The 22,854-nt window shown below is 36.2% G+C and overlaps 1 long non-coding RNA gene across 1 annotated transcript; it reads right to left on the bottom strand.

Moving 5' to 3' along the window:
* Window positions 1–616: 616 nt before the first annotated feature.
* LOC116869513 lies at window positions 617–11,961 on the bottom strand. The gene is made up of 3 exons (XR_004383052.1): window positions 11,831–11,961; window positions 10,633–10,764; window positions 617–756 (listed from the first exon to the last, which is right to left on the bottom strand). It is a non-coding gene; the product is annotated as an uncharacterized LOC116869513 (long non-coding RNA).
* Between the last annotated feature and the right edge of the window lie 10,893 nt (window positions 11,962–22,854).

The following is a 22,854-nucleotide window of genomic DNA, read 5'->3' as shown; positions in this document are numbered from 1 at the left end:
TCTGCTATTGGATTTGATCATTCATTGCTTCTGCGTCTAAAATTTTTATCATTTCCTATACCAGAAACTTAGAAAACTGCTACCAGCTTGCCAAGATGACCATAATGTATCTATCAGTTTGACCAAAAAGGCTTCTTCCAGACTCACCCTGATCTCTATTTTCTTAGAAGATTTCCTTTTGAAGGTTTGTAATGATGAATTCTTTCTTTGCCCCTTTGAGATGCGATTTTTTTAAAGCTTCTCACCAGTTTTACAAACTGGAATACCTTTCTCAAGGACCTGGGAAACTTCTCTTGAAATGTAATCATCAAGGAATATAGAACCCATACTTCCTCATCTCTGGTTGTGCAGGAGCAGGGAAGGATCTTAACTTCAGTGGACTCATGGCTCCCAGCTGTATTTGGATCATGGTGTGTGTGTATACACCCCAGACAACAGTTCTACTCATGGTGTTCCTACTTTAATTCTACCTGCTAGTAGTCATTTTTGATAAAAGTAGGCTCAGGCAATCCTGCAAAAATGGTTCATAACTTATGCTAAACAGAATAACAAAAAAATACTTGGAACTCCCTGAACAAAATTCCTAGGGGAATCAGGTCTCTTTATTGTTGATCTGCAAGGCTGAAATCTATCCCCAGCACACGTATCATAGCAGGAACTTCATTTTTATTCTGTAGTAGTTAACAGTCAATTGGGTCATTCTCTTGTACTTTATCTACTTGCCAAATGGTGTAATGTAAGTTGAAAGTGGTAGGCCTGTGGAGGAGAATGAAAAAGTAAAAATAATTATTTTTAACAGTGTAAATGGTCACTATTGTTATTTATTTCCTTATGTTAAAGAGAACTAGAAAAAAATATATTTTAAACAGGTGATAGAGCAGTACAAAGGGAACGTAAAGAATCTAATATTGTCTGTTCTTCCAAAGAAGAGTCAATATAATCCATTCCTTCACTCTGCATTGGCTCTACACTTCCTCTGAGAGTAATAAAAACAAAACAATGTCTCCAAGTAGACGAAAACAAGTGCTGAGGTTCCTTACCCTCATGCAACATGCAGGTTACTAGAAATAAATATAACTTGTACAATATTCAACCCAAAGTGGGTAATGGCCATTACCTGATGTTTTCAGGGATGTTTATTAAGTTATATAGGAAAGTGTTTGGTATTTCAAGACAGGAAGTGACTTATTCTGGTGAATAATTTTTAGAACAGTCCTTCTATTACTATAATGCACAAAAGAACATAAATCCCATAGATCCACCAGAGAAAATATAAACATAGAAGGCTCAGATTTATAGAGAGAGAGATACAGAGACATGCATCTTTTTGCAGCTATTTTTCTTAATAAATAATATAGGGACATTTACCTTTGTCAACTCAAACATAATATTTAGGGAGAATAGTTCCAAGAAGATTAGTAACAAAAACTAAAATTACCTTGATTAAAAATATGAAAAGCGAACATCTTTGTACCAATACTACAAAGAACAGAGAAGAACAGAATGGGACAAACAGAAAGAATCCCGATTTATCTGAATTTTTTCTCATGGTAAATTGATAAAAGGAAGTATTTCTCAAAGCTAGGTCTTCATACTGCAGTGTTATCAGAAGAGCTACTTTAAATTTTAAATTCTGTGTCTCCCCCCAAAAAACCTATTAAAATAAAATCTTGGGGTACAGAGCTAATATCCACAGGTGAACTTTATGTACACCCACATACATAAAGTTCACCTGTGGATATTAGCTCTGTACCTCTGAAATGTGGGTGTGCAAGGAATTTTATCTCCTATGCTTCTTAGTTCTCGTATATCCATCTGGACTCATCTCCATCTAAGTTTCTTAATGAAAAGATAGAAAATTGTGTTTTTCTCTGATTTTTCCTTTTTTCTTCCTTTCCTATTCCTTTTTTTTTCTCTTCTTTTTATCTTGTTCTAGTAATATTTAAAAGATTTTTATCAACATGTGAAACAGTTAAAATACCCACTGTAAAAGTTCTGTAGTTTGTTTTCCAACAAATGTAACTTCCAGAATTATTTAATATATGCTCCAGATATAGACTATGGATTTTATTATTTATCTCTGAGAAAAGATCCCTTTTCAGATAAAGAAGCCACTTATGATATGAGAAAATGAGCTCTTTTGTCTGACTGCCACATGGCAGAGCACTACATAAGTAATTCTAAAATGGTGTTTCATTTATAAGAGGAAGTGAATGCACATGTCTTACTTTGTTTTACATTATGATTCAGTTTATAGGCTGCTCTCACAAGTTTGTAGAGGTAGAGCATCAGTAGTAGTATGACTCTTTGGAATGATCGATTTCTTAGGGTGAATAAAGGGGAACAAAATATGTCTTCCCAAAATGTGCCACTTTGGCATATTCATTATTTTGAATTAAAGTTACTTAAGATACAGCCAGAGTAAGAAGGACTCTCTGACCCTTTGCTGTCCTCCTAAAAACAAAACATAAATCTCTCATGTGTTAGATATCCTCCCTGTACCAGGAACACAGAAGGCATCCTTATCACCACAGACAGAGAATTAAGGGCCAAGAAGACTATATAAACAAACCATGTCATTTACTCTCCATTTTACTACCCTAAGGCCTAACTTCTTTGTTTTGATAATTCTTCATGGATTTATTGGTTTATCTAAAAGTTGTAAACTGCCTGCTTTGGTCACTTCTCTGAATCTCATATTTGTATGGGCTTCTGTATGTATGAAGTTAATTTTGTTTTTCTCCTGTTAATCTGTCTTACATCAATTTAATTATTAGACTAGCCAATGAACCTAGAAAGAAGAAGGGAAAAGTTTTCCTCCCCCACATGATGATCAAGACAGGTGAGGCCAAAGACAAGTGAGTCATGAGCCGTTCCACAGCTATAGGCTTGTATCAACCCCTTGGCCTTTTACTTGTTTGTTAGTTGTTCATAGTACCAGACAAGGTCCTTTTCAACAGTTTTTCTCTGATAGCTCTTCAAGTACACTGAGCGTCCAAGTTTCAGATCATATAAAAATTCTTTAGGAGAAGGTTGAGGAATGTCCTGTAACTTTTGATGAAAATACTATCTGTATGCCATGGATCCCCTACTTTGTTTGGCCAGAGTTGCTTGGAAAAGGGCAGAGTCTAGGATTATGGGTGATATTCCTAGATACATGAGTCTACTTATTACTGACTTATAAAAGCAGAATTGAGGAAACTCCAAAAGAGATTTTCTTATTGTTTTAAAGTAAAAAGAAAGGAACTTGGGGTGAGGAAGTTTATGTCTTAAAGTTTGGGCTAAATAATTTGAAAATATAAGTTATCCTTTCTTCTTTGCCTAAAGATCAGATTGTATGCACAGCAGAGTTTTTGAGCAAGCTCTAATACCTTGTAGATCTCTTTAACGACATTTCTAAGAAAATGAGCATCTCTATTAATAGAAAGATAGATTGGGATTTCCCAAGTAGAAAACATGAAATTAAGTACTTTTTCAGCCACTTCAGAGGTATAGCTCTACAACGGGGCACTGAACAGGAATGCGCATCAACCAGAACATTCTCATACTCCATTGCAGGAGATAATTATATAAAGTCCATTTAGAGTTACTCAAGTAGGCCTGGGGATTCTGCTGCATCCATGCCTTTCCTTTAAAGTTTTGTCAGGGCTTTATTTAGTTATTTATTTTTTCCCAGGGGAGAAATACACAAAAAGTAATGTGTTCTTGTGGTTTGGGGTGATCTCTTTTGGATTTTAGCATGGTTCCACTTGAGGTCTTTTAGCATTACTTGGTACCCTTCTGAGAAGCCTGAGAGTATCTTCATTTAATTTATATGCAGGTCTTTCCGTTTTTTTTTTTTTTTCTTAAGATTTTGTTTATTTATTTGAGAGAGAGTATAGAGAGCACAAGTGGGGGAAGCGCATGGAGAGAGGGTGCAGCAGACTCCCCACTGAGCAGGGAGCCCAACCTGGGGCTCCATCCCAGGATCCTGGGATCATGACCTGAGCCAAAGGCAGATGGTTAACGAACTGAGCTACCCAGGCACCCCAGCCAGGTCTTTCCTAACATTTTTCCCCCCTGATATTAGGGTAAATTTTGACTTAAATAATGACTCTTATAAATCCTTTGCAGAGGCATGACAAGATTACAGTGGCAAAAATTTGTGTAAGTACTATTTTGACATAATGATTACCCAGGGCATTTCTACCTCCCTTAGTTTCTAGATCAGTAGTTGATTTTTGTGCATGTCTGCCTACATAATAGTTACTTCCTTTAGCTGCATTAAGGCATCTAGAATTTCCCCACCTTCTTGTTCAGGAGTTCCTACTGAGGTTAAGAAGCCTTGCTTTTTCCAAAGTATCCTACTGTTTTATAAGTTTTAACTATCCTATCTCTGCCTAGTTAGCGGGTTCTCATAAGGGCAATTAGTTGTGCCAATTTGCCTTCCCAACCCCTCACAACAAGGGTGAACCAAGATCTTTCATGGCATAGCCGCTTATTAATTTCTCATTTCTGATGACCCACCAACAAATAAATCCAAGTCTGAATTATCTAAAGCAGTTTCTAATACCTCATCATAAAACATTGTCAGTCTTTAGACAGATGCTAAATAGCCACATCTGTCTGTCTGTCTTTTGGTAAGGAAAGACATGACAAGGTGCAAAGTGTCATACTAATGTATAGTCATATGAGAAAGAGAAAGAAATAATAATAATACCTCATAGTATATAAGCCAGCTCATGAAGAAATACTGTATATTTCTAGTAAATAATGAAGATTTTATAGCTTTGATATACTCTAAGGATCAAAAAAGACCTCAAGACCTTCAGCAGAAGTCTCCACAGATTTCATGGTTTCCCTGTAGTAGTTTAAACACATGGGTCTGACTAGAATATTTATGAAGAAAGAGGTAGATAGACAGACCTAGTTAGGAGACAGTTTAGGAGATAACTTCAATTTGTAAAGTCTTTGTTTATGTTTGTGTTCCCTAAGCAAGAGGTTCTGTCACTGAGGGTTTCTTGGGTCAGTGTTAGCGTCCATAATCAAAGGAACGAAACTGATACAAAGTGAAGGTCAAGCGAAGCTTTATTTCAGGCCAAGCATCAAGAATCAAACTGACTGCTCAGGGCTCTCTCTCTTTCAAGAGGCGGCGAGGACGACAACAACAACCCCGACGATGACGATGACGACCCTTCCCAGCCTCACAGACTAACTTTTATAGAGGTGGTTGAGCCTGGCTTATACACAGGTGGCCAATGAGATTGCAATACACAGGTAAAACTGCACAGTCATGCTAGGTCGGCAATATGGGTGGCCAATTGAATTTCAATTTACCATAGTAAATATATGCGTGCCCTACTAATTGGATATCTCCACCCAGCCTGGCCTGCCCTTGTATCTGGGCTTTGCAAGTAAGTTCCTCTGGGAGGGGTGGAGTCAATCCAAGTTTACAATGAAATGGCTCCCTCTGGCTAACCAGGCCCTACAGTCAGGTCATAAAGAGAAGGAGCAATTTCAAAAAAGAAGGGAACTCAATATCTACAATAGTAAGTAAGACCTACCTAATCTCTTGAATTGCCCTTTAATAGTTAGCCAAGCATAGACCTGGATGGCTTATTGTCAATCCAAGATAAGTTATTTGCCTCTATGAGAAAAATCATGAATGAGTGAATGAATGAATGAATGAATAACCAACGATGTGCTGACCAAATTGCAGCTTTCTCTTTAGTACATTTTTATCCTTTTGGGGATCTTAATGAATGTCCTTAGCAAAAAGATCCTGCAGATCTTAATAAAAAGTCATTAGATCATGGTGGAATTATAAAGAAACTGGGAGTCCTTGAGATTCTAATTAAGGATTTGTGGAAGGAAAAAAAAATCACTGAATCATTGGGATATGAAAATACATGTGCACTGCTAATTTTACTAAGTAACAATGAACAAATACCAAATACTTGAATCCAAGGATATTCTGAAGAAAAAAAGAATGTAAGTTCACATTTGCAGATGGCTGGGATTCCGGAAAGAGTAGGATTTGGATTTTGCATTGTGAAAACCTGGACATAACTATCACGTAGTCCTCCAATCTTAATAAGTAAATGAAAGTCTGTTGACTTTATTAGATCAAAGTGTTGGTAGGATACACGTATTTAGACTGCTTTTTCTCTTAGTCCTTATAGTATGGACTCAATTTATTCTTGGCTTCAAGTTTCAGGTGGTACTGTGCAAACATGAGTAAGATGAGCATCAATCACTCTGAACCGTAATGGACTCTGATCCGTTAATCTGACCAATAATGGCAGAATCTTTTGCTCATATAGAATCAAGTACCTCATACAGATCTTTAAGTTCTGCCTTTTTTAGGGTAAGGATACAATTAAGTCTAATTCTAACTTTGGTATGACATGATTATAAATAAGGGAATCCTTAGGAATTTTAAGGAAGAAATCTGTGAAGAACCGAATGTAGCAATCTGAATTACATAATAAATTTCTCCATTTAATGTGGCTGAAATGGTATAAGAAAGGAGAAAATATGCTTTCCAGTCAAAGCTTCACAAGTAATTGCTACTGGCTGGGAGACAGAGTAACCGAATGCTGCTCCTTGGTTCTTTTGATGATTCCATGGGAAAGGGATGGACATGGTGTGGAGTTAATTATTGAAAATATAGCATCTGTGACTATAATTTTGGTTGATTATAGGTAAAGACCATTCTTTAAAAATTAAGGGAAGAATTTGAAATATGTCCCTATATTCTTCCTTGAAACCCCTTGTCTGCCAGATTTGTCCTTGCTTTTTCATTTTTTGGGCAAAGCAGAACAGTTATTCTGAGGTTCATGTTGTTAGCTGGACACTAATAGACACATGTAACTGTGTTATAAGCCCTATTATAACTGACACTCTTCTGAGTAATATATATATATTACTTAGAATTACTTATATATTATTTTATACACACACACACACACACACACACACACACACACACACATATATATATATTTAGTCCTCATAGCAACCCTGATAGTAGCTCCTATTTTTATAATAATTTTGCAAGTGAAAATTAATGAGACATAGAAAAGTACTGTAACTTGTTCAAAGCCATACAGTGAGAAGGAAGAGGAGCTGTACTTGAACTCAGGCAACCTTGAAACTTCTGTCTAGGCTTTTCCTTTATGGTTGATATTCTAAGTTTTCACTAAAAAATGTTTTCCCTTATATAAATCTATCTATTTTCTCTCTTTTTTGAGAATCCTCACATTTCTGGTCAATCAAGGATTCCTTCTCTGACTTTCTAACATAACTACATTATTACTTTTTTTCTTTTTAAGGTGTCCATTTAATTATGTCTAAAAGGTCCAAAACCAGATTCTAAGGGGGAATTTCAACACTTCTATCAGATAGCTCTACTATTCGGGTCTGTGCTGACTTTTCCCTCTCCATTATTTTGCACATAAATATCACTCTACCCCAGTTAATCTATTTGATAATTCATAGTGCTCTGTTTTACTGGTAACATTCAATAGCTTTCAAATAGCTTTCAGATAGGTTTCAAATAGGTTTCAAATAGCTTCCAGAAAGTACAACTTTGACCCAATTAATTTTCAGTAAGTTTCAAAGTTTAGTTGAGGTAGGCTTTATTTATGCAGCATTTTTGAAGCATATGTGACCTACCCATTCTTCTTCATTTTCCAAAGCAAAGTTTGCAAACTATTGGGAAAAACTGGTCTTTATTTCTGAACCTGCTTTAGTGGGTCTACACAACTTGTTCTTTCTTAATAGCACTTAAATCACTTTAGTTTGGATGTGCTCTCACAGATCTTCCAGTTCTACTTGTCTTACCCCAGTTCTCCTTATTTGCCTGACTTGGACTGCATTCTATTCATTTTGTTTAATGGTCTCTGCTCTAAAATGTATCCTTGTGTGAAGATAAACACTGAAAGATATTACATACAGAGACCACATTGAATTCATATCCATACTGAAGTGATTTTGATTTTAGCATAAAAATATCTGACTAAATTGAAAAACATATTAAAAGCGGTTCCATAACATTCAACATTGTGTTTATTCTAAGTATGTTGTTGAAAATATTTTTTATCATATAGCAAATTTCTAGGAAAATCAGAGGTTTTAGATATTATGTCTTATATAATCGATTTTATTTTCTTCTGCTGCTCCTAGACAATTTATAATTAATTTTTTGTCTTCCTTGAGAAAGTATGCTGGGCCTCATTTCCTAAATTTTGCATTTTCAACATATCCTTGCTCCTATGTTTGTTCTTACTTACTTATTTTTGGTCTCATTTTCCTTATTATAAATGCATAATTTTATATAATTTTATATAAATCCTGTTTATATAAAGGAAAATGCCTACATAATCAACAAGTAAATATTTTTCTAATTACATATTATGAATTCAAACTTTGTACGCTTTTGAGTTAATATCTTATTGTTATATATTTATACTCTGGAAATAGATATCTCTTTTCTATCAGAATCAAGAACCTATTACCCAGATTAGGCAAAATCTATAAACAGCATGCCTATCAAGTTTGGTTTTGAAAACTTATTTATGTTGAAATATGATACATATGATAATAACGAGGGAACTCAATTCAAGTAAATAGTTGTTATTTCCAAACTGATTTTTTTTTTTTTTTTTTTTTTTTTTTTAAGATCTCTGCCTCTCTTAAGATCTGGAGTATCTGAATATGACACCCCAAAAGGAAAAATGCATGATTATTTATCTCTAGATCCCTTCCTTCAAAAATAAATATTTTGTGTATCTTTTAATGTTCTCAACTACTATATATATATATATACATATATGTATATATATATATATATGTATATCTATATATATATATATATATATATATATAAATATATATATCTCCATGAGTTTAAGGGCACAAATTTGATTAATTTCGTCAAATAATAACCTAGCATAGAATGAGTTCATTTTAGTGAAATTACTAATTTGAAATGTTCTTCAAGTTCTGTTTTTTTTCTTCCCCCCACCAAAATGGCCTATAGTTTCACTTACCTGACTGATCCCACCAGTTATTTGTGTGTCAGATTGACAGCCTAATGTACATACCAAACAGTTGAAATTCTCTTTCATACATATTTTACCTCTGTCTGCCTTGTCTGTCAGTGAACACGTCTAAACTCCCAGTTATGCATACCCAAGCATATATAATGCAGCAATAAAATTAATCAATACCTATGTGTCCTAAAGAAATGAAATTTAACCCAAGTGCACCGTATTTCAGGCCCTAGAATAGTTGCACCTTCCAAGAATACATACAGAACTTTACACAAATACACAGAAGTCATAATCACAGTGTCACAGAATGGATCTGAGTGATGGTGTACACCCAAATTCTCATTTTACAAATAAGAAGAATCAGTGATTTTCTCTGCCTTTCAATGTATTAAAAAATAGAACTGAAGCCCTACCGAATTCCAGACATTCTGTACAGTGTGGGAGATACAGAGGTGAGGCCCACACAGTGCTAAAGCAGAGTTTAGCATGAGACGTAAACTGAGGGTCATAGTAAAGACAGAAGAAGTGGTAAAACCAGGGGATGTTTAAATGTTATGGAAGTAGGAAGAAACAGAAGGGAGGTGTGTTATATCATCACTGGGACATTAGGGAATGATTCAGAGGAGGGTCCACACTGCAGCTATTTCTTAAAGGCAGTGAGGTGAATGTGTGAGGAAGACTGTTCAGGCAGGAGGAAGGCTTTGTTCAAATGAGAGAAGTACGTGAGATCACTGCATCTCTGAAGACTTGCCAGTAGTTAGCATGGCTGGTGCAGAGTGTGTGTATCCTCACGGAAGGATAGGAAGAACATCTCCCAACTGTGTAACTTTAGATGAGTTTCTACCCAGTGATGCTGGCCTTTATTTTCTCATCTTAAGTTTGAGATAATGCTGTAAGGTATATTTTAAGTGTTAGCTCCACAGAAAGAGAAGAAGCTGGAAGGCAGGCAGGATACAAAAAGAACGTGGTCTAATTAGTTGAGGAAATCACAAATTATCCTGAATGTAATTAAGAGCCATTGATGAATTTTGAACACAAAAATACGTGTTTTTAAAAAAATCATTGCAATGGCAGTGGGAAGTTGATTTAGGGGAGAAAGAAGATAAAGGCCAATGTCATCATTGCTACTGACCCAAAATAATAAGGGCCGTGGGTAGTCATTGCAAATTTGACAGTACTAACTCGGGGAACAGGATAGATACTGGTACCATTAACTAAAATAAGGAAAACAAGAAGAAGAACAGCTTTGAAGGGAAGAGGGGCATTGAGATGATAATGCACAAGAGCCATTTTAAGATTACAGTTTGGAGCTTACAGGAGAGGTCTGGACAGAGTATAAGTGGGAATACCCATGTTAGATGAAGGAATAAGTGAGGACAAGATCCCTTAGACGTTTGTGTAACGTGAGAACAGGAGACAGTCAAGGACACCAGCACCCAAAAGTCAGGGGGAAAAATAGGAAGGAGATTGAAAGGAATGACAATTTTAGGAAAGGAAAAAACCAGGAAGATGCATCGTAGTAATGAAGGTGAGCCTTTTCAAAGACCCTTTCAGAGGTCCAGAAAAATAGGATTTGAAATATGCTCTTAGTATTTACCATTTTGGAAGTTACTGGGTTTTTCTAGAGCAATTTCAGTGGGGTAACAGGAACAGAATCCAGTTTCAAGATAAGTGTGGTTTGACTAAGTAAAAAGATTTCTGTGGTAAACAATTCTTTCAGTCATCTTGGCTGAGGAAGAAAAAGGAAAGTAAGTTAGGGATTTCCTATGGTCATACTTATGTAACAAAGATTTGATCTAATGTATATATTGAAGACCAAGAGAAAGGAGGGAGACATGTTAAAGATGCAGAAACCTGGAGAGACAGTTGATGGAACAAGGGCCAAGAGGAAATTTAGAGGATAAAATTCAGGACACAGGTTGAAAGATTAAATATAGACAAGAGGAATGACATCCTGACAGACAGGAATGGAAGTGATAAGAAAGGAGATAATTGCAGATGAGCTTATGGGTGACGTGCAAGAAGTTGAAGAAGTGTATGTATCAGGGACACCAACCGTAAAAGAATTATAGGAGAAAATAATAATTACTATTTATGTTTCATTTTGCTTTAAAACAGCATCTATCAAATGCTAAAGCACCATTCCTCAACTTTATAGCTCCAACATCTTCAAAAGACAGCAAGGCAATTCTCAGGTGTCTCATCCACCCTCTTCAAGTCTTACCCACATAAAAGCCTCACTCCTTTTAATTAGTTTTGGAGACATTTAGTAAAAAATTGAAATGCAGTTCCTGACTTCCACATTTATTGCAGTAATTAAAAAGATACAATCTGTTATATTTCAAAATTAAAAGTAAATTTTATATTTCACTGGAAATTGGAAGGCAATGTCATGTGGTAGAATTATGAGTTATATTCTTTTGATATTCCTTTTTCAAGATATATTACATTTCAGGATAGTTTCACAATTTTCACTTAGATCCTTTTTTTTAATAAACAGGTTGATCAGTTACAGAAAGATGAGCAATGGTCTTAAACACAGAAAGAAAATAAATAAGCTACAGTAAATAGAAAGCTTTGTATTTGTATAAAACTCCGCTCATTTCCATAGAGTGTCTGGGATATAAAGACTGAAAACAGTTTAATACCTCAATTATATTCAGTACAGTTTAAAGAGGGTGAGAAAGAGAGAGTATGGTCATGTTTAGGTTAGTTTATACCACTGATCAACAGAAAGAATCTGGAAGCAGAAAATTGCCTTTTAGACTTCCATATGCTGTAGGGTAAATACTTACCTTGCTTCTTGATTCACAAATGAGAATTGGTTTTAATCCCATCCTTCTTCCGGGTAGGATCTATCTATTGGTTTATCGGTATGCAGTCCTTGCAAGATTTACCCAAACAGGGAAGAGTAGTACTCCTCTTAGAGAAGGCTTCCCAGATTTGGAGGCCAGAAATCTGCATCTGTAACTTTGGAAAAGTTACTGGATCTTTCTAGGTTTTTATTTTCTTATCTGTAAATTACAGTTACTACTTAATGCCTACCTTGTAGCATTATTAATGTATAAAATAATGAATATATGGTGTCCAACACAGACAAGATACATTAAAAAGGGGGGGTTGTCTCAATGAATATTTCTTAATAACTACTGTCTCAGAAAAAGGATGCAGATCCATGGGCTTAGAGGGAATTATGTCAGAAAGGGATTAAGTCCCAGAGAATTTTCTGGTGGTAAATTACTCCCCTCAAAGTGATTGCAGAGTTCCAGAGACTGCTCAGTAGATCATAGGCCTGCTGGAATAAGACATTCCTTTGCTGAAGATTTAGTATTAATGCTTACATAAGTTATAGGTGCTATATGCATTTCTACTAAATAATTTACACATGATTACATGCAGCATTGCTTTCAATTTCCCAGTCTTATTATACATATATTTATTGGGCAAATATACAGACTTTAGCTGTGATAATCATGAAGAGCAAAATGGTACAAACTTTGAAAAAGTCATGTATTTTTTAGATTTCATAGTTTCAATATGGGCACATTTCAGTTACTATGGTTTAGTTAAATAATACAGTTCTCCAGAGAACATGGCCCAAATCTTAGTTCCCATGGTATATTAACTGTGATTAATTACATAAAATACATTGCTGCTAGCTATTCCATCCACAAATCACTGCCTAACAGATGGGCACCATGATTAGTTAAAAGTCACATCACTTCTTTGAAGCTCTCATGGTGATTGGTCACGCCACTTCAGTTGTTCAGTTCATGCACAGACAGAAAAATGTGTAGTTGTGTTGCCTCTTTGTTTCACAGTGATAAACTCATGTGATATTTTATAAAAATGGATAATTGAAGTGGGAGATTGACCAGACACATGAAAGAGCAGCATAGAAACAAAATGGTAACTATGAATATGAAATCTGAATTGAATGTAAATGGAATTATACTAGAAATAGCTGCCATTCATGGGATTCTAGGTGTGCAGCCAGAGAACTTAGTCAAGGTGACCTTTTTTTGACACAAATGAGGAAGGTGGTAGCAATGGAAAGCATTAAGATGTCCAAGCGAAAGTGACACCAGCTGAAACTCACATTAAAGAAAATCTTGGAGATTTTTGCAATATTGAAAATGTGAAGGATAAAATGTTGGAAACTGATCCAAATTTAGAAAGGAGTATGGCAATTTTCCAAGGCATAGAAAAGATTCTCCTTCCATATAATAAATTATATGAGAAGAAGGCAAGCACTGTTCAAATAACTATTCATGGTTTTGTGACAAACACTTTAATTATCAATGTTTCTAGTGTTTTAAGTGTTAGTTGACTAAGGAAATAATATTTTTGCTATTATTTTTTTCATTGCCCTATACATTTTTAAAAGTGTTTGTTTCAAAATATTTTTAACACCAAGAAGAAAATGATAAGTTTTCCCATTGCTTAAAATTTCTTTGTATCTTTTCAGTTTCCTCTCTCATTTATACAGTTTTGCACTACTGTGCAAAGCAATAACTACTTATCAAACACTAAATGTGATGATCCATCATTTTGTATGGTCTTAGCATTTTGTGAAGTATTTCCATACATAAGGAAATGTATAAAGTATTTTGTTACCACTCATTTAAAAAGTAGAATTTAAGTGATACGTATAGTACTTAATACACAACACTTGATAAATGTTAGTAGTTTCTAGTTATATATAATTCACTCAACATGTTGAATTCAATCAATTTACTGTTGCTTCACACTTATTACTGTGTAATTACGAGAAATTTACACATTTAAGAAGAATGAGTGATAACATGTAGGTCTAAGAATAGACAACTCAGTGACCGACCGGGTTCTAGGTCAATGGTTCCATTGAACAAAAATCGTCAGTGCTCAAAAGAGGGAAATTTGTGTGCAGAGACTCAAACCATTATCAAAAAAGGCAATTTCAAAATGGACCAGGAAAGTAACATGAGCATGATATATAGATATATTTCATACACTGGGGCTACTGGGCTTAGAAACCAATTCCTGGGGGATCTAAAGGAGAGGGATACATAATTAATATAAAATGTATCAATGGGATAATAGTAGGGCTAGAAGATTAAGATTAATGCAGACCCATTTCTAGAAAAGATGGTAAAACCTTTAACAGGAAGTTGTAGGTACACAAATTTAGTTGTAATCTAATGAAAATAGCTCTTAGTAAATCCTCAAAAACAAATTATAATCCATCCAAAAATCTAATGCTATTTTGAACTTTTTAAAAGAAATGCAGTTATTTACCAAAAGGTGGTGAATAAACTATTTTAAACTATGTTAATCGATAGAATTAAAAAAAAATTGTACTGAGCTCTTGTGATTTCCTTCCTTTTTTTTTTTTCCCTTCTTTTAAATGAATATTGAATAGTTTAAAAGTAGCTAGAATTGCATGGCAATTTCAATAAAACTACTAATGCTAAATTATAAACTGCAAATGTTGTATCAGGTTTTATTATATATAACTTTTAAGTCTTAGGTGGTATGTTTCAACCACGATATACTCAAATATTTAAAAAAAATTGAGACTCACTTAAATTTAGGTTTTGCTTTTTTTTCTTTTTTAAAAAAATTCTCAAAGAGGCCCCAATAATGTAGGTTATGTTATCATAGAGGGAAAAAAATCATATATTAAAATCATATTAAAAAGTATAAAACTTTTGAAATTAAAGCAAAAGGAGGCAATCTAGAGACTTATATAGATAGAGAAGAAAATAATTCCAGAAGAGTCCTGGAGAAAGCCCCTAATTTTTTTTTTTTTTAAATAAATGAAAGGGAAAACAAAGGGGAATAATATTTAAGTACCTATAGAAGGCCAGAGACTTTCTAAGCTTTAACTCACACCAGGAGTGGATATTATTGTTCCCACTTCACTAATGAGTCAGAGAAGATATTTAGCTTGTCCAAGGTCCTCCAGTGAGGACCAACTGAGGAATCCAACCCCAGTTAAAAATCTGGATTCCAAATCCACATTCTTTCTACTGATTCCTGTTGTCTACTAATACATATATAAACAACAAAGTGTGAGAATTGGTAACATTATTCATAATCTAAAAATAAGGCAGCTTGAAAAGGTGGAGATGAAGGATATATATGTTTGGACAAGTGAACAATTATAAAAAATGTAATTGTTGGTGACAGACATATTTGCTAAGTAGGAGGAGGTAGGTGAAAAGTTATTTTCAGAGTTTGGTCAAGATCTTTAGCTTTTTTCCCAAATGATTAAAAATCGTCTGTAAGACAGTGCTGTGTCATTTTTTTTCTTCCAGAAATTTGAACGGAATGTATGCCAAAACATTTGAGTAATCCCTTCCTCACTGGTATATCGTCTTTATTCCAGTACAGTTTTATGAAACTTAATTCATGACTTCAAATTTCTATGTCCTTTTTATTCTTTTCTCCAAAGCCATTTTTTCTTAGAACAATGGATCTTGACTACATAATTCCTGCACTATATATCACTATAGCTAGTGAAGTCTTAAGTTAGGTTTTACTGAAGGGAAAAATGCAATTGCATTTCTCCTTGTTAGGAGACAGTGGTGAAGAAAAAGGGAAATGATAACAACACAACAAAAACTCAAAGAAAACAAATGAACTACTTGACTTGATAATACTAATGATTCAGTAGTAGTGAAAGTACTTTTTAAAAATTTATTTTATCTTTTTGCAAACCAACTATTTGCTGATTGAGGCTTAAAGTAAGCTATAATAATTCATTGTGATAATACAGGGACACTGTGAAAAATATTCATATGTATCCCTCACATCTTCAAGGCCGGTGACCTTCCAAATGCTTTCCCTATCAAAGCTATTAAGAAGGAATAAATTATGTCATTAATAGAGTTGAATTTCCACGTCCCCTCCTATGGTTTTCACTATCTGTTCATTTCACTGTTCAGTAAGGATCTGTGAAGCCAAAACTATGGAAAAGATGTGCATTCATATATGTAATGCTGTTCATGTTTCATTTGTAGACGTGTCAAAGTAACAAATCCAGGATTTTCTTTTTGAGTAAGAAAAAGCTAATGGGGCAAACTAGTACTGAATCCCAGAAGATTACACAACATCGTGAGGATTCTAGCTGTCACTAGTATAATGTCCTAATTAGTTTTGCTGTAGGAGGTGCAGCGTGAGAGAGCGGGATTTTATTGAAGACTGTAGCCAACTTACTTCAAGTGTAAAATTTATATTGTCTTAGGCAATAGCATCAGGCAGCAATATGAACACCAGATGCAATTTATGTCACCATTTAGAGGCTATGTGTATTGTGCTAAAGTCACATTAACAACATTTTAGTCATTCTTTACATGACAGCTCCTGTATATATTAATAACAACATTCTAGACACATTATTTTTCCCTTTAAACCCCTCCCCAGCTGCATCTTTCAGAAATTCAGTAAATAAAAATAAAGTTTACAGACTTAGGAGAATATTGTCTTTCAGCGTTAAATGACAGGAGAATCAAAGGATACCGAAATTGAGATGTCTACTCAGGCAATCAATTTACTTTTACAATAAGCTTTCCCTGCATTGCAAGGGAAAAAAAAATGTATTTTTTTTTTTTTTTTAGTTAACTGATGCCTTGATCAAATACAATAGGAAATAAAATATCAAAATACTTAAATATATTATGAATATATCTTTACATACAAATACAGCACACATTATAATACATAGGTATATACATGCAAATTTCTAGATATCTCTGACATGTCACTGCTAATTTCTGTGCTAGATGGAACAATAAAAGGGAGAGTTATGAGAACCAAATTAAATTTTGATAGATTTTCAAATAAATGATCAGTTTCTTGAGGAATCCAGTTGGTTTTATTTTTGTTTTAAATTTTAGCTCTTTTTCTCAGTGCCTACCTACTATGTTAGGTATGGGGGCTACCAAACTGAACGAAGTTCAGGTTCCTAATTCTTAAAGTCATAGTATGTAATTAAAAGAAATGCTATTAAAACAGCCTCAGAAGGTTTCATGATATTCATAGAGGCATATAAAACTAATGGTATTTTTTTTCAGTATATTCTCTTACTTGATTATGTAACTAATTCTTAATACATCATTATATTTGGTATCTCATAAAGTCATTAATTGGATCTGACTTTCCTTTCTTTTCATTTACTCATCAGAAGAATTAATCTGGGAGCACCTGTGTGGGTCAGTCGGCCAAGTGTCCATCCAAATCTTGATCTAGGTCTTGATCTCAGGGTCGTGAGTTCAAGCACTGCATTGAGTTCCATGCTAGGTATGGAGCCTACTAAAAAAAGATGACAAAGAATTAATGTGTTTGTAGCCAGAATGGAACAACTAGAAAACAGAGTGACCATCATTCTTGTAAAGATGTGTGGGTGAGGTTGGGAGGCTGAGTGAACAGATGGCTGCCTCTGAGGTAAAAGCTGAGAGAGTGGTGGAAGCAGCATAAAGGAGAGGGATATGTTCCTTCTCCTCTTCCCTTTCTTCCCCCTTGTATTTTTTGATTCTCCCAGCGGAAAGATAAAGTACTACTTCATGCTCACTTCTATTAAGTATGCAGCGTCCAATTTTTTAAAGATAGAATGACTTCCAAATGGAATTCTCATTTTCTTTAAGTGGTAGTTTGTGTGGAAGAGTAAGCAGTGATGTGACTTGAGTCTTTCCCTTTTTGACTGAAAGTTTTGTTGTCCATCCGAGTAGTGTTCTCTCAGAAGCATGGCAGCTCTAGAGACCCACCAAGTCCCAAGTCACATATTCCTTTTACCCCTTTAGTGCTATTCTTTGGGGGAAAAACTAGACCTATGTACTAGTCTTACATAACTAAAAGAGGAGTGTTTATCATCCAAAATAGTCCTCACTGTGGTATTATAATGAACTGAATATCTTGGTGGCTTGTAACAGCAAAGGTTGATTTCTTACTTTACATGTGCATTTCAGGTAGGCTGACGTTCAATTCCACATCACCCCTTTGCTGAGAACCAAGCTGAAAGAGCTTGTTGTCCGGAAAAAGTGGGAAAAAAAAAAATTGTCGAACCATGTGCTGTCTCCTAAAGCTTCTGCCTAAAAGGACATGTATCACATGTGCTCGATTTGAACAACCAGACAAGTCACATTGCCCCATGCGATCTCGTGGAGGGGGAGCAGATACTGCAGAACAATACTGTAGCATGTTGCCTCCGTTATTTCTCTAACCCCATTTCCTATTGCTTGTTCATGCTGTTCCTGCCATAGTAACTTCCTCATTTTTCCTCTTCTGCAACAGGGCCTCTGTAAAGGTTGCTCCAATGACCTAGAATACGTTCCCCCAAATATCTCTTCAGGCCTCTACACCAACCTCACCTTCTCCACGAGGATTTTTCCCGACAACCATAAAGGGAGATGCAACCGCTTCCTTGCTTTATATTTCTATATTCTCCAGCAGACTGTGTGTGCTATTTATGCTACTTCTTGTCTGGCTCCCTCACTAGAATGTTAACCTCAGGAAAGCAGGGATTTTTATCTAAATCTGAGCCATCATCATCTACAATAGTGTCTGGAATGAAGTAGGCATGCAATAATTGGCTATTGTATGAAGGAGATCGTAAATGAAGGAGGTGTTTGGTTCTCTCAGTTTTATTGTTGTCCCAACAGCTTAGCTGTCTTTGGCTGAAAACAAGCTTTGAGATCCTCTGCTATTCCCAACCTAGCCTTCTCTCTTTCCCCAAACTTGATTTCTCCCCATCTGTATGAGACATTTTTGAGTCAGGGCGATATAGAGAATAGGTGATAAATTGGGTGATGTTTTTCAAAGTCTTTGCTGGTGAAATAGTATGTGATTCAGGGGTTCCTGGGTGGCTCAGTGGGTTAAGCATCTGCCTCCAGCTCAGGTCATGATCCCGGGTCCTGGGGTTGAGCCCCGTGTCAGGCTGTCTGCTCAGTGAGAAGCCTGCTTCTACCTCTCCCTCTGCCTCCTGCTCCCCCTGCTTGTACTCTCTTTTCATCTCTCTCTCTCTGTCACTGTCAAATAAATAAATCAAATCTTTAAAGAAAAAGAGAGAGAGAAAAATATTATGTGTTTCTAGGAGAGTTAGTTCAATCATTTGGGCCTCAGGAAATGTGGCATAATGAAAAAAGTATGACATACACAATCAAGATATAGAATGTAAATCCCAGCCTTACCTCTTTCCAGTTTTGTTATCTTAGCAACAGGGTTGGTTTGGTTACATTCTTTCAGCCTTAACTCCCCCCCTTTTTTTTTATTAATTCAAAATTGGGCAAGGGAAATTCTGTGTTACAATTACTAAGTTCTTGGCCTTAACCTCCAAACCCACCTTGTGTATACTGTGCTGCGATCTGCACTTCAGGGGCCTCTTTGCAGTGTTTGTTAACTATTAGGTTCTGACAATAGAGAGCACTAGAGGGAGACTATGAGCCTGGAGGGAGAGGAGGCACCCGCTCCGCCCCCACTTCCGGTGGGCTTCCAGTCAGCCAGCAGTTCCTGAGTCATTCATGCCCGCAAGGCTTTTTCACCCTGACAGCGGCAGTTCCTTCCAGAAACAGACTTTGAATCCTGCTTGGCATTTCCCCAGCATTTGCAGAACCAACTTCATGCTGCCTCTCCCTGCTCCAGACACAAGTACAGTCACCACCAGCTGCCACCTCTGAGATCTGAGTCCCTCTTCCTAGTCTGGATCCCGCAGCCTCCTCAAAGACAGAATTTCACCTCCACATGTCTCCTCTAGGCTCCTGAATTGTCACCCCTATTCTCTTTGTTCCCTTAGCCCAGAGGGCTTTGTAAAGTAGCTATGTCCGCAAAACCTTGAGTTCTCTGTTTCACTTTCTAGTAGTTAACAGCTTAATACCTAGTTGAATCTTCCCATTGAATTCTCTCCTGTTTTCTGTCCCCTGACTTGATCCTGACTGATACACTACCTGTCCTATCAAAGTCAGAGGGTTGTTGTGAGATAAGATGAGATCATGTCTAGGAAAACATCATGTACAACTCAGGATTGTCTGGAAAATGAAGTGACTGTATCAGAGTCCGCCATGCTGTGTGGGCGTCACACACCTGACCACTTCCCCCAAATGACACATAATCAAATAACAAGTCCAAGAGTTAAAAATATTTAAGTTATCAAATAATAATCCCACTCATTCATCTGTGTGAAGCAGAGGAAACAAAATGAGACCGGCTGTTGCTGGTGCTCCCACGCCCATGGGAGGAAGAGGTGTGCCGTCCCCGGGAGAGGGCACATTGTTGAACAGAACACATTAATCAGTGTCTGGGGCTTGAAAAGGCAAAAATAGATCTGTGGCTACATTTCAGGCTGGAGCAACAGGGAGCTGGGCTGTGGAGTGAAATATTCTGGAGCTGTTGTTTTGGGAACAGAGATGAGGCGTTGAAGTAAGTGGCATAACAGGAAGAGAAAGGGATGGTGGGATTGGAATGAGTTGGAGCAAATAGCTACAAAAGCAAGGCAATCTCATAACTTATTTTTTTAAGATGTTATTTATTTATTTGACAGCACACAAGTAGGGGGGCAGTGGAGGGAGAGGGAGAAGCAGGCTTCCTGCTGAGCAAGGACTTCCCCCCACCCTATATGGGGCTCCATCCCAGGACCCTGAGATTTTAACCTGAGCCAAAAGCAGACGCTTAACTGACTGAGCCACCCAGGCGCCCCTCATATGCTAGTTTAAATAATTTGTGTTGCTGCCACTGCCCAACAACAACAAAAAAAACACAAGAAACTAAAAGACCTGCAAACACTACCTTTAGTAAGGTGGGCAGTAGGCATATACATTGTATGAATGGTTCTAAGTACTGTCACGTCTGTTTGGAAATTAAGATAAAGTAGCTGAAGGTCAATAAAGAGAAGACAGTATTACCCATAAGGGGTGAAAGCTCAGCAAGGAAAATCCTCAAGGGGCAAGAGCTGTGGTCCGAAAAGGACAAACTAGAATTTAAGGTTCATGAAAGGAGAGTAGAAACTGTTGCCACCCCAGAGCTGAGGTACGAAAAGAAGCTGCCATCAGGGATGAGGCATGTGGAGTCACTTGCATCTGTCACCCAGCACAACAGACATACATAAGGGAGAGTTGCAGGAAATCCATGACATCTTATCAGTCAAATAGAAAGGAGCCTCCTCTGACTGCCCCACCCTGCCTCTACTCCAGCCATCTCTTGGGGAAGTCCTCATGAAGAATTCAGGTTTCTCTTGGAACACTGAAAAAATAAAATTAAATTAAAAAAAAAAAAGAATTCAGGTTTCAAAAAAGAAAGGTAGGAAGGAAGGAACGGAGGGTGAGGGAGGGAGGGAGAGAGGGAGGAAAGAAGAGAAGGAAGAAGGAAAGGAGAACTCAGCTCTCTAATAACTTTATTGTTTGCAAGTAGAGAATGAATTTGTGGCCTATCTCTGGCTCTTGATAATTGCCTGGACAAACTATTCTCGATCCCATCAGGGAAACTTCAGAACATATAAATGCCAAGTTGACACAGACTACAACCATGTTATGGGGTTCTCTTCCATGATCCTAAATCACACCTGGTAACATGGAATAGGAGATTATTTTAACAAGAACAATAAGAACATACTCCTGTATGACATTGTGTAGTTTGCTAAGTTCATGTTCAGTGCCATGTATGGAAAACAGATAAAACAGATGAGAGAGTAACTTCTGTAACCTCTGGTGAAAATCAAGTTTCAGGGAAGGAAGTGAGTGGCCTGACATTCTACATATACTTACTAGCAAAACTAAAATTAGGAGCAGTAGGAGAAACACTCAGAACCTGGTTTCAGAAAAACCCTATTTCTCTATTAATGATCTCCATAATCTTGGGAATGTTTCTGAAGTTACATGTCCTGAATTTCTTCATTTGTCAAGTGATAAATTCTAATAGCAGAGTTAGTATAACATAGTGGTTGACTTACAGACATTAGAAAAAATCCAGCTAGATTTTTTTCTCTTGCCTCTTTTGTTCATTATCATGTGATCTTGAGTAAGTTACATAATCTTTGAGCCTCATTTTTCTCAGCTGCAAAGTACAGGTGAAAATCATATGTACTTAGTTTCATTGGTGAGAATTAATGTCAGTGTATTTAAATCCTTACCATAGTGCTTGGAACATAGTGAGCATAAAATAAATGAGTAGCTATTATCAGATTTAGTATTACCTAGAAGGACTGTTGTTCAGAGTAAATATGGTAATGTACATGAAACACCTAGGGTCATGCCTTGTGCTCATTCACTAAATGAGATGTAATTAGGCTTCTCAGGATTTTTGGAATATTAGTAGTTATTCTCTCATGGGAGGGGATTTGTTTGGGTTTCACTATTTCTGAGAAAGAGATAACTTTTCAAATCATCTTGTATTTTTGTCTTCTGGGTTTATTAGATCAGAGAAACAGAAGGAAAACCATACTTCACTAGATATCATAAAATTTTTGTTCAAAAACCAATTCTGTCACATTTTTTAGCTGTGAAAGTTAAATTATTTCTCTGCATTGGTAGGGATCCCCAAAACAGTACATTTTCATCAGGTCTTGATCTTCCTTGTTTTCCACAAGCAAGTACTCATTTGTAACTTAATTCAGTCACCAGATTGTTATAATAATTAAAGTCCATAGAACTTAACTTTAAGCAGGATTAAATAATTTTGCTATAGCGAAGCACACAGAATTTAGAGACTGACAGTGGTTGAAAAGTAAATTTGTGGTTGGATTTAAGGCATATAGTTTGAAAGAATTCCTGGTTTATTTGTGTGTGTATGGTCTAGCCTACCACTGCCTAGATGCTTTTAATAAAAGCAGTGAGGATTCCCATTTAGAATT

The sequence above is a fragment of the Lontra canadensis genome, unplaced genomic scaffold (assembly GCF_010015895.1).
Source record: "Lontra canadensis isolate GAN:19392208 unplaced genomic scaffold, GSC_riverotter_1.0 scaffold19, whole genome shotgun sequence".
In the NCBI taxonomy this organism is placed as follows: Eukaryota; Metazoa; Chordata; class Mammalia; order Carnivora; family Mustelidae; genus Lontra; species Lontra canadensis.
Note: the sequence above shows the minus strand (reverse complement) of the source record. Positions and strands in the feature narration are given on the sequence as shown.